The sequence below is a fragment of the Furipterus horrens genome, unplaced genomic scaffold (genome assembly GCF_987537825.1).
Source record: "Furipterus horrens unplaced genomic scaffold, mFurHor1.1.pri manual_scaffold_4, whole genome shotgun sequence".
NCBI lineage: Eukaryota > Metazoa > Chordata > Mammalia > Chiroptera > Furipteridae > Furipterus > Furipterus horrens.
Genome location: NW_028327174.1, coordinates 30651239 through 30666715, shown reverse-complemented (window position 1 = coordinate 30666715; position 15477 = coordinate 30651239).

Below are 15477 nucleotides of genomic sequence, written 5' to 3'. Positions count from 1 at the left end.
TGACCTTTTGTGGGGTCTGGTGATTCTATTGTGCAGCCAGGGTTGAGAAGTAACTCATCAAGTGCAGACTACAAGTCAATACATTCCTGTCGATTTATTGATGAACATGCTTATGGACTATATGAAGCCTCTCAGTCTTCCTCTTGTCTCTATGTTAATAAACCAACCTCTAAAGAACAACAACAACGCAACAGCAACACTGTAGGGGACTGCCCTGTGTGGTTTTGGGCATCGTAGCCTGGCCGCAAGCTAGGCCCCTCCAGGAGGCCTGTAAGTCTTGATCGGAAGACCAGGAAGGCTTGAGATGGACATGATCTGAAAGCCCATTCAGGAGGTCCCTGTGAGAATTGGATTTAAAGAATGACTATTCCGCTTTGTAGCTTGTTCTGTTTTTTCTCATCTCTTAAGTTAGCCCTGTGTAACATCAAGTACCTGGAAGCTGTATGCACTTGATGTTCATATAGTGCCAGGATGCCTAGTGAACTGTAACCCAGAAGGCTCACTGTATTCCTTACATTGTTATTAGTAACGAGTGATTGTTAATAGTAATCCAAGCATTTGAAATTGATTGATGATTTGTGTACATCTGTATCCCCTGGATACCCTCCTCAATAAAAGGAGCTTGGAAGGCTTGATCGGGGCTTTTCTCTCCTAGAGAGATCAGCCACCTTTCCTCCTCCCAGACAAAATACAGTGTTTGGGTTACTCACCTGCTATCCTGAGATCACTGCTGGAAGGTGAGTTTCCACCGAGCCGAGGGCGTTGGGGGCAACCCATCTCACAACACAGCCTTGAAGTTTTGTGTCAGGTTGATCTGAAAGGTAGTTACATTGTTAATAGAAATAGGTCATGTGGAGTTGATGTCTGGGGGAAAAATAAGATGATTTCCATTAAGGATGTGCTGAATTGAAGGAACAAAGAGACATATTGGTGTAGATATAGGGAGGACATCTAAATGTTTGCATCTGGAGATCAAAAGAACGTTCTGAGCTGGAGGCACAGATTCGGTGTCACTGGGTATGGGGGAAACCTGAAGAGGCTCTGACAGAGTACTGGGTGATGTTACAAAGCCAGACAGCAGAGAAGGGGTGGAAAATTGAAACATATGTTTGGCAGGTTAGGAGAGGAAGGAAAGATACAGATGAAATCTAAAAGAACAAGGATAGTAACGTTTTAGTAAAGCCAAAGGAGGAAGGAGAGAAAAAAGAGGGAAGGGATCAACTGTGTGTAATGTGACTAAAAAGTTAAAAAGAATGAGTGCTGAGTCAAGTCCATTAGGCTTGAGGATAAGGAAGTAATCATGCTAGAAGAGCGGATGGGAGAATGGAGCCAGACTGTGTTGGATTAAGTAAAGTGGGATGAGTAGAGAGGAAGTAGAAGCAGCGAGTGCAAATTTCAAAAGGATTGTTGATAAGAACATGTATATAACAAGAAGTATATCTTAAAAGGCTTGTATTATTTGTGTTTCAAAGCTCACCAATGGTGAACAAGACAAACAGTTAAGATAGTTTTCATAATAAGAATTACTATTAGGTAGTTCCAGAATAGCCATGAGGTTGTAAAGGACAGTATAGAAAATGGAGTAGCCAAAGAATTTATACGCATGACCCACGGACATGAACAATGGTGGGGCGATTTCCTGAGGGAGTGGGGTGTGCTGGGTGGAGGGAAGGAAAGGGGGAAAAATTGAGACAGCTGTAATAGCATAATCAATAAAATATAATTAAAAATGAAAAAATAAAGTGGTTTTCAGATGCTGTGAAACAATAATCATTAAAATGTTTCAATTGCTGTGAAACAACAATTTGCCTATCAGAAGAGAATTGGTGTCAGAATAGTTTTTATGGAGAAAGGTTAAATAATCTATATGAGATCAAATAGTGACCTATCAATATATGCAGAATATTTAAAAAATGAGGCAGTGTTTTTTCTTAAATCCTTCGTGTGCCTTAACTGAATTGCTCTGAGATCTCAAAAGTATGTGTTATACCATTAAGGGGAAGTAATTTTATAACAGGGATAAAAAGCTAGTTTTGATTTCTAGTTCCTTAAACCAAAATCAGATAACTCGTCGTCGTCGTCGTCGGCAGCCGTCCATCTCGAGAGACGATGGTGTAGCTTCTTAAGAGTCTATCTGCACCGCCGAGAATGGCTGTGCAGTCCGACTCGGGAGTGACACGGTATCTGTCTCCTCCCGTGTTGAATCGACATCTTGCGATGACGCTGGAGTGTCCTCTCCAGTGAAGCTGAAGCTACAGAGCCTGGGCAGGGTGATATGGAGGGTCTGCTGTTGCCCATGCAGCAGACCCCCCCTCTCTTCGCAGCTGAAGGGTCCAAGGGAAAGACGGAGTCAATACAGCTTGGCTTCAGGTGCGCCGCAGGAGTTGCCGGTGTTGACTACAACGTCAAACCGCCTTAGGGACTCCGGCTCCGGATTTTCTGTCGGGGTTTACTCCCTTAGCCTTTCCCCTGAAGAGGTATGCCGCAAGGCAGCGGAGGTTTTTTGGAGTCAGAGTTTTCCTTCTCTGATGTGCCCTGACTGGAAGATCGAACCAGCGACACTTAGCTCGCAGGCCGACGCTCAATCCACTGAGCCAAACCAGCCAAGGGCCAGAATCAGATAACTAAACTATCCATTTTCCAGTATTATTTTTTAGAGAGTAGGTTTCCAAGGTCTGAAAACTTATTAAGAAATGCAGCTTTGATATGAGAGGTTTTTTTTTTTTTTCTTTTTTCTTTTTTTCAGATACATTAGGTTTCTGGAAATAATTAGAAGACTAATGTAAAAAATAAAACATAATTTCAAAAGAAGAAAAGTTCTAAATGTTTAGTTGCTCTTCTGTGTCTTCAAGCTGAATTGAAATATAACTTGATGAGAAAAATCTAATTTGTCATATTTAGAAGACACTTAACATAGCTCTAGGAAAAATATAAACTAATTTAAAACATAGGAACACGTATCAGCCTTGTGCATAGGGAATCTTGATTTAGAGAACTAGTTTTGGGATATTAACAATCCTCCTCCTGAGTCTCTAATACTGCAATCAAAAGCATGTCAAGAATTGTAGAGGGCAGGACTGTTTTCTTCACTGACACCACATGGGGAAAAATTCTAGCTGGAAACAACCTGACAGTTCTTTAAGAAAAGTTTTGAAGCAAAAGTAGTCTTACTCTTGAGCTATATAGCATGTAAGAAAGCTATAGTACTCGTTTTAGTCTTTTTTGTTCTCTAAAGAATAATCCAAAGTACTGAGCAGATATGAAAATTGTCATTCTCCCAAGAATTTTGAGTGAACTAAATTAGGAAACATTTGCATTGCCATATCACACATGGACAGATATCTTAAAGTAGCAATCTATTTCTTAATTATTTTTACAAAGAAGCAAGGATTGACTTTCTCCAATATGGCACCCTGGGGCAGGAAGTAGTAAGGGCAGCAGATACCTGGGTTTGCATCCAGCTACTCTCTTTACTGCTGTGTGACCAGGCAAGATTCTTTTTGGACCATCAGTTTCCACATGTAAAAAATAAGAAAATAATGTGTCTCACAGAATTGTAGTGAAGATTAAATGACACAACAAATATGTAGCTCCTGACTAAAAGATCACTTCTTTGGTGATCTTACATGCAATTACTTTCTTTTTAAATAAATAACTAAAACCAGAAAGTTTTCAGTTATTTACTTCCCTTAGTAGGAGCTTTACACAGCCTATTTTATGTCAGTAATGAAACCTTATTCATGCATTTTACTCCCAATGAGCCCCATTGCTATAGAATCCATACTTTCTCACTTACTTAGGTTGAACCATATAAAACTGCTGATAGGAAACATTTTTTGATCTATAAAATGACAGTTTCACATGAGTCAATCTAACAAATTCTATTCAACTATAGAGTCCAGGACACAGTGATTTTTTCCTGCCACATTTCCTATGCCATTTTTTGGGACACTTCTTGTTTATCACTTTGTATTGTTGGCAATATTTTCATGTGATTGTATCTTGTTTTCTTAACTACTTGGTATATTCCTTGAGATTGTTCATTGTCTATTTCCCATTGTGGTTACTGGCATAATGCACCTTATATAATATTTGCCAAGTACATTTTTTATGATGCTAATAATAATAAATAATTTATAATTATTGACCTGACTGCACTGAGGATAAAAAATTTATACTGTGCTTTTTTCCAACATTTAACCTTTTCATCTTTGTGTCTCCCATCAGAGAAGAATATTTCTTTGGTTTTGATAAATCTACTGCTGCTAATATATGTAATGATGATGCTGTCCTTGATAAATAAAAACAATGCTAGTGACCACTAGCTCAGCTTGAATCTTAGGCTGTTGTCCCACTAAACATCCTGTAGTTTCATTAATCATTATGTTCTCTCCTTAGGTCCCACTTGGTTAGAGAGCTAGGAGAGTTAGGAGCTCAGCCAGAAGGAGGTGGAACAAAGTTAAATGAACGAGTCTTCGTGGAAACTGATCACTTGTTCTTGGTATGATTTACACTGTATTGTAATCGGCAGATAAACATAAGCACCAAAGAAAGCTTATTTAAAAAACAAAAATGGTGTTTTTGTTTGAGATTCTGATCTCATATTTTCAGTAAGAATTATGGAGGAGGGATCAGGGTTGTGTGTCCCATCAGGCTGGAGCTGGCAGAAGTCTCTCTCATATGAAGCGAGGTTTGCTAAAATTGAAGAAACGTGAAACATCAAGAGCTGAGCTTCAAAGTTAAAGGAAAGGGTCTAAGTGAGTCACCAGAATGAGCAGCAGGGCTTAAGCCAGGACATTGCTGAAGTTTGTGGGAGTCGATGAATCACAGGTCTTTCTACCCTGGGTTCAGTTTTATTAGTAAATATGAATTTGAAATGTGCCTTGAGCTCAAGGCATAAGTAGTTCTTGCTCTTTTCCCCACGAATGAGACTGACATGGCCTATGGCAGGCAGAGCAGCTGGGGACCTGCAGGGCAAGTCCTCTGCCTCCCGGTAGGAGAAGACCTGCAGCCAGGCTGACTTGAGGAGTACAGGGCACAGAGGACAGGCCACCTACTTAGAACAGCTCCTCTCTTAGTCAGAGCCACTAGTCACCTAAAGTTTCTTCCTATGTGGAGAAGCCAGTCAATATAACAGATTCTACTTTCAAGGGTGGCAAACACTCACAGCTAAGGAGAGTTGAGAGAAACTAACCCCCTCCCCAACCCTATAAGAGTGAGATGGGAAGATTGAGGGGCGAGGTTAAATGCCACACTGGCAAGCAGTCTGGACAAATGCCAGAGAGCACTTTCAGTCTTCCTGAATGAATGTGGATCACTGGCCACATAATAAGTGTCTGAGACAAAGCAGATGTCAGCAGGCTATTGAATGTTCACTTTGTTGTTTCAGCATTCTGTTATGGTTAACATCTTTAGTCTTGTGCCTCTGGCCATGAGAAAGTTACCAGTACAAGGCATGTCTTATGCCATAAACAACCATGAACCTGGACAAGATACATGTGGCAGTGTTTTTCAGGTGTGGACAACAGGCACTGCAAGACCATGCTCCCTGAAAGAAGAGACAGTCCCAGGGACCTAGATGTCTGCCTGGGAAACATTTCCTAGTTATAGCACAGGTTGCTGGAATTCCCAATGGTGATGCTTTGCTGAAAAGATAAGAGATTAGAGTTCAAAACCACGGAAACAGTTGGCATATGTGAGCCCTGGAGAGGAAAAATACGTCAGCACTGTGCAGAGGGAGAAACTCACAAGTCTGTATGGGGCTTCCTCACTCATCTTGGCTGAGGACTGGGCTGCATATGTGCTGGGTGAGGCTACTCAAGGCTTACCAGAGAGCTGAGGCTTAAAGCTCTAGGGTAGCGGTTCTCAACCTGTGGGTTGCGACCTCTTTGGGGGTCGAACGATCCTTTCACAGGGGTCACCTAAGACCATCGGAAAACACATATATAATTACATATTGTTTTTGTGATTAATCACTATGCTTTAATTATGTTCAATTTGTAACAATGAAAATACATCCTGAATAGCAGATATTTACATTACGATTCATCACAGTAGCAAAATTACAGTTATGAAGTAGCAACAAAAATAATTTTATGGTTGGGAGTCACCACAACATGAGGAACTGTATAAAAGGGTCGCGGCTTTAGGAAAGTTGAGAACCAGTGCTCTAGGGTTTGAGAGCACCACAGATAGAAGAGGTTGAGCAGTGTTGGGGACATTGGAGTTTCAGCCCAGTCAGAGTAAAAAATCTAGTTAACATCTCATCAATATTTGTTCAAGTCCAGCTAAGACACCAGAAATGCCTCTAAGGATCACATCTTAGAATAAAACTTACAGTACACCCGGAGTAGTGAAGTTGAAGACCAAGTGATGAGACAGAATAGGGAGACAGAGTTTGGAAGTTGAATTGCCAAGTTAGAGGGGCTTGGAAAACACTGCGCTTTTCCCAGATCCTCCCTAACAAAGCATAGGGACAAGCATACAGGTTTTCACACAAGTTTCAAGGTAATCATCAAGTAATTGAGCTGCCTATGAAAACAAGATGGCTCTTCCAAGGAGGATAACAGAATTGAATCTTTACAATGGATATCCACAATATCCTGGATGAAAAAAAGTTTTTATAAACTTTCAAAAACTCAAGAAAATATGGCCCGTAATAAAGAAAACATTTAATAAAAACCAATGTCCATGTATTAATGTAGGAAATACTTTAAATCAACTATTATGAACATGTTCAAGGAATAAAAGAAAAATATTATCTTAGTAAGTACAAGTGGATATTATCAGCAGAGAATTTTAAACTGTAAAGAAAAGCCAAATGGAAATTGTAGAACTAAAAACTATATTTTCAATGGGAAATTCACTGGATGATCTTAAAAACTGATTGGAGATGGCAGAAGAAAGTTTAAAGTTTTCAAAAGGAAAATTTATCCAAATTGGCTTTGACCTAAATTTCCTCAGTGATCTATGCTGAAAATTTCCCAGTCATTTGGGAGACAATTTACTCTTTTATTAATTGTACTCAGTCAGTCACTAGGGCCTATTGATCTTTTCTTCAACATATCTTTTATATATTGCATTTCTATTTATACTTCCCTGGTTCCAGATATCAGTCTCTTGTGCTAGATTATTGCTGCAGCCTAACATCTCGATCTCAATCCTTTTAATTCATTTTCAATCCATCTAGTCTTACTGCTGTAATTGTTTATTCATTCAACAAATCATTATAAATCATCTACTCTTGTTTCTGATACATATCTTTATTCTGTTCTGCAATTTTTAGAAAGTATATTTTATTGATTATGTTGTTATCACAGTCCCAATTTCTTTTCCCTTTGCTCCCCTCTTCCCAGTACCCTACTTCCCTCCAGCAATCCCACCCCCTTAGTTCATGTCCATGGGTCATGCATATAAGTTCTTTGGCTTCACCCTTTCCTATATTATTCTTAACTTCTCCCTATCTATTCTGTACCAACCAATTATGCTTCTTAATCCCTGCACCATTTCCCATTTCTTCCCCTTCCCCCTCCAAGCTGATAACCCTGTAAATGATCCCCACACCTATGATGTTTCTATTCTGGTTGTTTGCTTAGTTTGTTTTTGTTTTTATTTTTTAGATTCAGTCGTTGATAGTTGTGAGTTTGTTGTCATTTTAATGCTCATAGTGATGATCTTTTTCTTAAATAAGTGCCTTTAACATTTCATATAATAATGGCTTGGTGATAATGAACTCTTTTAGCTTCACCTTGTCTGGGAAGCACTTTATCTGCCCTTCCATTCTAAATGATAACTTTGCTCGATAGAGTAACCTTGGTTGTAGGTTCTTGTTTTTCATTACATTGAATACTTCTTGCCAGTCCCTTCTTTCCTGCATAGTTTCTTTTGAGAAATCACCTGATAGTCTTATAGGCACCCCTTTGCAGGTAATTCTCTGCTTTTCTCTTGCTGCTTTTAAGATTCTTTTATCTTTCACCTTTGGCATTTTAATGATGATTTTTTTTTTAACATTGTTAAGTATAGTTTATTGATTAATGATGATGTGTTTTGGTGTGGTCCTCCTTGGGTCTAGCTTGTTTGGGAGTCACTGTGCTTCCTGGACTTGTATGTCTATTTCCTTCATTAAATTTGGGAAGTTTTCTTTCATTATTTTTTCACATAAGCTTTCAATTTCTTGCTCTTCCTCTTCTTCTTCTGGCACCCCTATGATTCAGATGTTGGCATGTTTAAAGTTGTCCCAGATGTTCTTAAGCCTCTCCTCATTTCTTTCAATTCTTGTTTCCTCATTTTGTACTGGTCGATTGTTTTTTTCTTCCTTATATTCCAAATCATTGATTTGAACACCAGTTTCCTCTCTTTACCATTGGTTTTGTGTGGATTTTCCTTCATTTCATTTAGCATAGCCTTCACTTATTCCTTTATGTGTTTGCCATACTTAAGCATATCTGTCAAGTCTGTGAGCATCTTTATTACCAGTATTTTGAACCCTGCATCTCTTAGGTTGGCTATCTCCTCGTCTGTTTGGTTGGCTATCTCCTTGTCACTTAGTTCTTCCACTGGAACCTTGATCTATTCCCACTTTTGGGCCATACTTCTCTGTCTTCTCATCTTGACAGGCTCCTCTGTTTGTTTGCCTTTGTGTTTTAGGTAGAGCTGTCTCACCTGTTACATTGTAAGGGGTGGAGCCTTAAGTATTCATCAGTACAGGGTGACCCATTTCACTACGTTGTGGTGATATGTGTGGGGGAGGAGTCTGAGAGGGAACAATGCCACTTGCTCAGCACTTGCCCCTTTTCCAGGCACTTTTTCCACTTCCATATAGGCCTGGCGCCTCTCTAGTTGTTGCCCTGGCCGTCATTCCCAGAGTGGATGGGTCTGCAGATGTTCTAGGACTGTGGGGGCCCTTTAAACAAGCAGACTCTGCTGAGAGACTGGCAGTTTCTGCCTCTGCTCCAACCCTCACTGGTTTGCACAGTCAGAAGCAATGAGGCTTTATTGTATTGTCCCTGGTGCTGGAATGTGAGCTGTGAGGTCTGGTCTGGTGCTGGGAGTGCTCCCTGAGTGTCCCTCTTGACTTTTAAAAATATTTGACCGCACTTCCTGCCAGCCTGCTGCTGCTCTTTCAGTTTCTTCCCTTTCCATTTTAGGATTCATTAAGGTTAATCTTTCTCCCCCTCATTTTTCCTATCTCAGACAAAGGAGTGAGAGTCTTCCTACCTCAACTCTGTTTTAACTCTTTTGAAACCTTATTCTGTTAATCTTTTTCCCTCTCATATTTTCTCTCTCTTGGGTCTGCCTCCCTGTACTAAAAGAACAACAAAAGCTCTCACAATTTATTTCTGTCTTTTATTATTTTCCAGGTGGCTGAATTCTTTTCATAACCAGATTTACTAACACAATGATCTTGATGAATACTTTACTTTTTTCCATCCAATCACTTCTTTCACTTCGCAAGACATTTTCCTCACTACTTTAGTGAAGCTTCTTTCTTTTTTTAAAAATTGTTTTTCTATTACAGTTGTCCCATTTTTTCCCCCATTGCTCTCCCCTGCCCTGCCCACCTTCCTTACTCCCACAGTCAGTCCCCACCCTGCTGTCTATGTCCATGGGTCATTTATACCAGTCCCCCAACTAGACCCTTCTCCTTCTTTCTCCTCTTTCTCCCCTCCCCCCTCCCCTTTGGTCACTGTCAGTCTGTTCCTTGTTTACATGCCTTTTGTTCTATTTTGCTTATTTGCTTGTTTTGTTCATTAGGTTCTTATAGGTGAGATCATATGGTATTTGTCTTTCTCTACCTGGCTTATTTCACTAAGTATAATACTCTCCAGTTTCACCCATGTTGTCACAAAACATAGGAGTTCTTTCTTTCTGCTGCATAGTATTCCACTGTGTAAATGTACTACAGTTTTTTTATCCACTCATTCACTGATGGGCACTTAGGTTGTTTTTAGCACCTGGCTATTGTATGAGGCTGCTTTCTTGATGGTTACCAAACATCCTGCTTTATTGGTCAGTATGGGATCGACCTTAGCCACTTAAAACTGCAAAGGTTTTCCTCTCATGCATGCTACACAGCTGATCACTGCAATGCTGTGGGTGGGCTGCTGGTGCTGCTGCATGGCCTGGCCATTCTGAGATCCAGGCTGAGGAAGCAGCCCATACTTGGAATGTTGCAGGTAGCCTTGACAAAGGAAAAGAGAATTATAAGTTTTTGCCTTAGCAAATTATATTTTTCTGACCTGGAAATGTGACATGCCAATTTTTCTCAAACTCATGGCTTAACCAGAACTAGTCACGTGGCCCCATCTAACTTAAAGTAGTCAGTTGAGAAAGTACAATGCCCAGAAGAAGTAAAAATGGAAATAAATTCAGTGAACTTATTACCAAGTAAAACACATTTTTCTGTCTCTTCATTCTCCTTTATTCTTCTGTTGCATTTGGTATTATTGACTTATCCCTTCTTACAGCTAAGAGCTTGCTGTATAAATCCACCTGATGTTTTGCCAATACCTAAAATTTACTATATATATAAATATCATCATCATCATCATCATTGGTCTTCCTGATTCATCTTGGATGATTCCAACCCTTTCATTTCTACTTTTTATTTCTGTCAATGGTACTGTTTTTCTGATCACCAGATTTTGAGCCCTCATGTATTTTCAATTTTCCTTCAGTAATTTCTTCCATCTAATTCATTGCCATATCCTGGTTATTTCCGTTTTCTTAGTATTTCTTGAATCTTTTGCCATTCTCATTGAACTCTTGTGTACCAACTATCATGAAAGCCTCATTTTGTCTGCTTTTATCCAGATCCTCACCAATGTGCCCCATGCTACTACCGGTTTTAGGTCCTCAGAGTTCTAATCAGTTCATTGTTATATTTAAAAATAGTTCTAATAATTCCCTGTTTATTAGAAGTTAAAAATTTAAATTATATATTTAGTATTCATAGCCCTCTATTACCTAGTTTTGACCTATCTCTCTAGACTTTTCTCTTATTTTTACCTGTAAGCTCCAGACCAAGTTTTACTTTTTCCATAAAGTCACTTTTGATCATACTAACTGAACATGTACTCTCTGTTCTTTGTAAGACCATGAAAGCTTTTAAAATTTCATTATGCTCATTATACATCTTATTAGGCCTACTAATTACTTCTTACTTATATTGTAGTTTCTTTTTATATTTCTCAACCTCAAGTACATCATGTGCCACATAATGTTTTGATCGATGACCGATTGACTGCTTACACCATAGTGGTTTCCTAACATTGTAGCACTGTGGTAAAATTTCAATTGCCTAGTGATGTAGCTGTCACAACTTGTGATGTAGCTGTCATAATGTCATAGCACAATGCATTACTCACAGTTATTTTTTATTTTTATTTCTTATCGTCACTTGAAGTTATTTTAATTTGTTTCTTTAGAGAGAGGAAGGGTGAGAGAGAAACACTGATGTGAGAGATGCATCAAATGGTTGCCTCTGATTACACCCAGACAGGGAATCCATTCTGGGATCATGTGTGTCTGGATTGGGGGTTGCACACCCTTGGGCCCACCCCTGGGCTGAACCTGCTACCTAGGTTTGTGCCCTGACTGGGAATCAATCCCACAACCACTGAGCCACACTAGCCAGGGCTACTTACAGTTATTAATATAGAACAGGATGTAAAAGGAAGATTTTTGCAAAGCTGTACAATGTGTTTGTGTTCTAAGTGTTGTTATAAAAGAGTTGAAAAGTTAAAAATATTAAAAAGTTTATAAAGTAAAAAGGTTATGGTAAATTAAGGTTAATTTAGTATTGAGGAAAGAAAAATATTTTAAATAAAAACAGTGTAGACTAAGTTCAGTGCCAACGAAGTCTACAATAGTGCACAGTATACCCTAGACCTTCACATCCACTCACTGCTGCCTCCCTGACTCACCCAGAGCAACTTCCAGTCCTGCAAGCTGCATTCATAAGTGCCCCATAAACGTGGACATTTCATAAATCTTTTATACTGTGTTTTTACTGTACTTTTTCTATGTTTTGATATGTTTAGATACACAAATACTTCCCATTGTCTTAAAATTACCTACAGTACTCGGTGCAGTAACATGCCAGACAGGTCTGAAGCCCAGGAGCAATAGGCTATACCACATAGCCTGGGTGTGCAGCAGGCTCTGCCATCTAGGTTTGCTTACATGCACTCTGTGATGTTTGCACAACGGTGAAATTGACTAATGTCCCATTTCTTAGAACATATCCCCAACATTAAGTGATGCGTAGCTGTATTAGATGTCTTTGTGAGGCAGGACATCTCTTGAAATTGGATGCCAGATTGTGAACTGATTTACCCACCTTAGTTTTTTTTCCCCATTCACCACTTACCTGACACATTCCATTGCACATGGCAGATATGGAATATTTGTTGCTGAATGAATGATCCACCCATTTTCCTTTTTTCTCTAAGCAATGATAGTTGGCTTGCCCTGAGCGAACACGCTTGATATTCTCTTGAGCTCACTGGCATATTTTTGTATGGCTCTCTGGGTTTAGGAGTTTAAACTGCATCTGTGGAATAGTGGTTTGCCTAAATAAACTAATTGGTTCATGCAGAGAATGAATCCACAACCTTGGCCTCATTAGCACCTTGTTCTAATCAGTTGACTTTCTGGCCCTACGCTAGAAAATATTCATGAAAGACATAAATATAGATATTTTTAATCAGGCTCATGCTTTTCCCTATATACTGAGGTAGAGGTGAAAATTAGTTGCCCATGGAGCTTGGGCACTGATTTAAATTGAATAGTGGAATTAATAAATGCAACTTTGAATGAATAAATGAATTTAATTGGGTCAGAGTAGGCTAATTAAAAGCAATGTAGCAGATTGAGCCTTTGAAATATGTAAGAAAGACAATTTCATATGACATCTTTGCATCTTGTCCACTTCTAAAAAGTGCTAGACAACTACTCAGTGGGCTTTTGTAATTTTGAAGAAATACACCTAAATGCCAAAAAGTGTTCTAGCACAGCAAGAAACTTCTCCAAAGTTCTAGCTTGCCAGCTTTCTGTTGGAGTAAACTTGAAAGCAACTGCAGCTTGGCCGTTTTGGGTTGGGGCCAATCTTGAGCCATAACTAAGAGGAGCATTTTTGGTAGTGTTCTTAGTTTTACTGGTATGGCAGCTCTTCAAAGGTAACATGCTCAGCTCTGGGCCAGGAAGGGTACCTGATGGAGAGGACCATGGCTAACTTGCTTATGAACTCTTGCTTTGTCATTCACAGCAGCCAGTCCAGAGCAGGCAAAGGACCAGGTCACAACTTAACTCCAAAATCTGATGGTACGAGCCCATATACGGGGCCAGACACCTGGGGTCTTAGTTCACTAGATTTGAAAAACTCTACTATTATTTATTTGCCTGATGAATGTTTAAAACCCCTATTTATGTCAAAGCTTCCTGAAATGGTGCATTAACCAATATCCCAAGTTGAAATTTTAAGTATTTATTGTGGATACATTAATTTGCCTATTTATATGGCAGCTTGTTCAGATTTAGGATGAAACTGGCAATGCATGTCTAAATTTGAAACAGCGTTAACTTTGCTTTAGGACAATAATTGCCAATTTTCTCTTCATGTCCTTGAAATATTGAGAATAGATATATTCATAGTAATTTTGTTCTGAATATGAAGCTCTGATGGCAGCATCACTATCTCTGAAGTGTGAACTTGTGTATTTGAAGGCCTTTTTAATAAGTCTGAGAGGTTTGTGATAGGAAAATGTTCATTAAGCCCAGACTCTGGGGGAAAAGATCAGTCTAGGTTATTCAGAGACAACATTTAAAAGGGATCATACAGTCTTAATGAAATCAACATAATTGGCAGAAACTATTTTTAAAAAGATGAAGTTTTATGGAAAACTTTGAAATATAGCAGGAAAGATGAGTGTCTTTCCTTTATTTAAAAAGAAACAACAGGCCAAAATGGACTCAGGTTTGCTAAACCACATTTCAAAGCAAAATTGAATACCTAACTTTATTGCAATTTCAGCTTCTTCCAGAGTAGAATTTCCTAATCAATACCAGTGAGGTAATCTGTGTGAGAAAACCCCTCTCTCCCTTCTCCCTCAAAAGAAGCAGCCCCACCCAGCCTATTATAGTCCCTTCCTTTCTTTTAATGGCTCCTTGCCTCACCCTTCTTCCTATAAAAACCTTCTGTTTTGTAGACCTCCTCACAACGCCTTCTAGTTGCTAGATGGAATGCTTTCTGATTCCTGAATTGCTTGATAAAGCCAATTAGATCTTCAAATATACTCAGCTGAATTTTGTTTTTAAATATCTTTTCTCCCATAATAAACAGTTTAACTAGGAGCTCTTTGATAACTACACTGGCTCAAATATAATTTTTCTTTTATTAGTTCATGTTTCTTGATTATAAAAGTAATCAAGGTACATTATAGAAAAATGAGAAATTCCTAATATCAAATAAGATATTCAAATAACCTGAGGAGGAAAATGGAATAAGACAACAGTTAATAGATTTTAGTACTATATTCTTTATACTAAATGCATTAGAAGACTATTTGGACACTGTATTGTGCACCTATTGTCCCAAAGAAAGTCTCCTTCAGTCCCCCTTCCCCCTTCCTTTGCTTACCTCCACCTACCTGCCCCCTCCCCCCAACACTTTCCTTCTGGCCATAACCACACTGTTGTCTGTGTGTATGTTTTATATATATATATATGTGCGTACGTGTGTGTATAATATATATAATATGTATATATTTTTGCTTAATCCCTTCACCTTCTTACATCCAGCTCCCCAATCCCCATTCCCTCTGACAGCTGTCAGTCTGTTTCTTGTATCCATGCCTCTGTTTCTATATATTTTCTTTGTGAGTTTATTTTGTTCATTAGATTCTACATATAAGTGAGACCATATGGTATTTGTCTTTCTCTGACTGCCTTATTTCACATAGCATAATAATCTCCAGGTCCATCCATGCTGTTGCAAAAGGTAAGATTTCCATTTTCTTTTCTTTTCTTTTCTTTTTTTTGCCAAGTAGTATTCCATTGTGTAAATGGAGCACAGCTTTTTTATCCACTCATATACTGATAGGCACTTGGGCTTTTTCCAGATTTTCGTTATTGTGAATAGTGCTGCAATAAACACAGGGGTACATATACTCTTTTGAATTAGTGTTTCAGGTTTCTTCAGATGTATTCGCTGAAGTGGAATTACTGGGCCTTAAGGCAGTTTCATTTTTAATTTTTTGAGGTCTCTCCATTCTGCTTTCTGCAGTGGCTGTACCAGTCTGCATTCCCACCAACAGTGCATCCTCCACAAACTCACCAGCACTTTTTGTTTGTTGATTTGTTAATGATATCCATTCTGGCGGGTGTGAGATGACATCTCATTGTAGTTTTAATTTGCATCTCTCTGATGATTAGTGATGCTGAGCATTTTTTTCTTATGCCTATTGGCCATCTGTATGT